This window comes from Panthera uncia, assembly GCF_023721935.1.
Source record: "Panthera uncia isolate 11264 chromosome A1 unlocalized genomic scaffold, Puncia_PCG_1.0 HiC_scaffold_17, whole genome shotgun sequence".
Classification (NCBI taxonomy): Eukaryota; Metazoa; Chordata; class Mammalia; order Carnivora; family Felidae; genus Panthera; species Panthera uncia.
The window spans coordinates 5757307-5760575 of NW_026057577.1; positions in this window are offsets into that span (position 1 = coordinate 5757307).

A 3269-nucleotide genomic window follows, 5' to 3' on the forward strand; every position below is an offset into this window, starting at 1 on the left:
TTGGAATGGTTTCAAGATGACTTAACTATTAGTAAATAGCTAACATCTGTATCTCAGATATTGTTTTGTGGAAGGAGAAGATGAACTTGCTTGCTAACAGGCCAACTAAAATAAAATTGGGAGGATGGCAGTGTGCACCCCAAAAATATGTTATCAAAAATTATTTACTGGGGTGCCTGGGTTGCTCAGTCAGTTAAGTGTCCAACTTAGGCTCAGGTTATGACCTCACAGTTTGTGAATTCGAGCCCCGCATTGGGCTCTGTGCTGACAGCTCAGAGCCTGGAGCCTGCTTCGGATTCTGTGTCTCCCTCTCTCTCTGCCCCTCCTCTGCTTGTGCTCTGTCTGTCTTTCTCTCTCTCTCAAAAATAAATAAACTTAAAAAAAACAAAAAAAAATATTTACTAAGGCTAGAAGTCTTGGAGAAGGGATTCTTTTTTTCCAATTTTTATTCACTTTAGAATCCCGGCTCCTGAACCAAGTTCCCTTTTGCTGAAAGTTAATACAATATAAAGGAGAGCTGTAGGCTGTGAAAAACAATTGTGTAGGAAGTTGTAAGGCCCAGGGTTGAGAGACTGGCAGACAGCAGTGTATCAGTCAGGCTCCAAGTAGGAAAACAGAAACCACTCTAAGTATTTGGACAGGGGGAATCCAACGCAAGGAATCTGTGACACACTCAGAGATCAGCATCAGAGAAAGCCACTGCCAAATGTCATCAGATACAGCTTTTAAAATAATGTTCACGGAGGGGTGCCTAGGTGGCCCAGTCAGCTAAGCATCTGTCTTCAGCTTGGGTCACGATCTCATGGTTCGTGGATTTGAACCCCACCTTGGGTTCACTGCTGTCAGTGCAGTGCCTCCTTTGGATCCTCTGTCTCCTTCTCTCTCTGCCCCTCCCTCACACACTCTTTCTCTCTCCCTCCCTCTCTCTCTCTCTATCCGTCCCTCCCTCCCTCTCTCAAAGATAAATAAATATTTAAAAATTAATAAATAAAATAATGTTCAAGGAAAGTAAAGACAAATTTGAGAACTTGGCATACTATAAAAAAGAAAACAAATGGAAAGTCTCAAACTGAAAAACAGACTATCTATTTAATGGCAGATTACACAGCAAATGAGAGACTTAGTGAACTAAAATAGAAGTTATATCCAGAATGAAGCCTGGGCAGGGAGTGGGGGACAGAGGGATGGAAATGGCAGGTTAATAGACATAGGAGATATGGTGATAAGGTCTAACATGCCTTTATTGGAGTCACAGAAGGAAACAGAAAGAGAAGGGATTAGAGATAACATTTGGGCACACAAACAGCTGAGAATTTACCAAAACTGAAGATACAAATCCACAAATTTAAAAGCCCAAAGAATCTGAAGCAGCATTACTAGGGGAAAAATCCACACCCAAACATAACATAGTAAAACTGGAATAAATCAAAGACACAGAAAAAAACTTAACAGAATGCATTAAACAGGAGGATGAGCAGCTGACTGCTCACCAGCCAGTGTAGCAGTCAGAAATTGGTGGCTTGATGCCTCCACTGTGACAAAAGGATATGACACTCAACTTAGAATTATATTCCCAGAAAAAAATATCTTTTAAGAATGAAAGTGGAATAAAGCTATGTTTAGGCAAACAAAAATTGGAAGGTGTTAGTTACCATTAACAGGACAGAATGTCATACAGTATGTTTTTTGAGACAGGAAAATAACTCCACATGGGAAGTTGAAGAGGCAGAGAAAAAAATAGCAAATATGTGGATAAATCTCAATAACTATTTGGTATAGAGAACAATAATAATGTATTTCGACACATATCTGTATACTTTATATATACATAATTAAATTCACAAAAACAATAGCATATAAAATGAGACATAAATGAGGTTACAGTATTCTAAGATCCTTTCATTGTCTAGTATGATGATAAAATTCCAATTAGAATTAGGTTTTTATAAATCAAGAATGGATCTTCTAATTCCTTGGCCATTAAAAGAAGAGAAAAAGTGTATAACTTCCAAACCAATAGAAGGAAAGCCTGAATAATAGGCTAATTGTAGTAGAATCCTAACAGAATTCTAACCCGATCTTTAAGCAAAAGGCATTACTACAGATAGAGGCTTACTTCATAAAATTTCAATTCACCAGGAAGATATGACAATTCTGTATGTTTTTAAATTGTTTTAATGTTTTTTTTTTTTTTTAATTTTTGAGAGAGAGAGACCTAGACAGAGAGGGAGACCTAGACTCTGAAGCAGGCTCCAGGCTCTGATCTGTCAGTGCAGAGACGGACCTGGGGCTTGAACCCACAAACTGTGAGATCATGACCTGAGCTGAAGTCAGACAGTTAACCAACTGAACCACCTAGGTGCCCCGACAATTCCATATTTGCATGCATCTGGTAACATGGCCTCAAATATATAAAGTAAAATTCATAGAACTATAAGTAGAAATGGATAACTCAACAATTGCTTCATTAATTGATAGAACAAGCAGATAAAAATCCATTAAGAGCTGAGAAGATCTGAACAATACATTACAAACTTGATCAAACAGCTTTATCTAGATCAGTGCACCCAGCATCTCCAGAACACATTCTTTTCGAGTGCCAGTGGAAACCTCACTGAGATCAAACATGTGCTGGGCCATAAGCAAATCTCAACAAATTTCAAAGGACAACAATCATACAGTCTGTTTTCTGACCATAATGCAATCATAAACTATAACTAGGAAGTCCTTGTACATTTAAAGTTTTTAAAGTACGTTTCTAAATAATCTATGCCATCTGTTGTGACTATTTGTGCTTTCTGTTCTTTCTTCTTTATTACGTCAGAGATTTGTCAATTTTAGCATTCTTTCCAAAATACTAACCTTGACTTTTGATCCTTTCTATTGTGTTGTTCTCAGTTTCATTAATTTTTGCTCTTGTTTTTGTTATCTCCTTCATTTAACTTAAAAAAAAAGACAGAATTTAAAAAACAGATCATTAGTCAATTTAACAATAATGTTTCTATAGAGATTTGCAAAATGCAAAATGCTCTTTCATGAATCCTTAAAGCAACCTTATGAGTTGGGTCTTTCTCCTCATTTTACAGATGGGAAAATTATAGACAGGAAAAGAAATAAATTATAATTGTTGCATTCACTGGAATACTGGCCCTAAGGTTTGTATCCAAGACCAGAGGAATTTCTCCTGCTCTCCTCCAGGGCTTTGCCCTGTCAACTCCAGGACCTCCTCTTAGCCTTTGAGATCTTAAGGGACACTCACCCCCAAACAT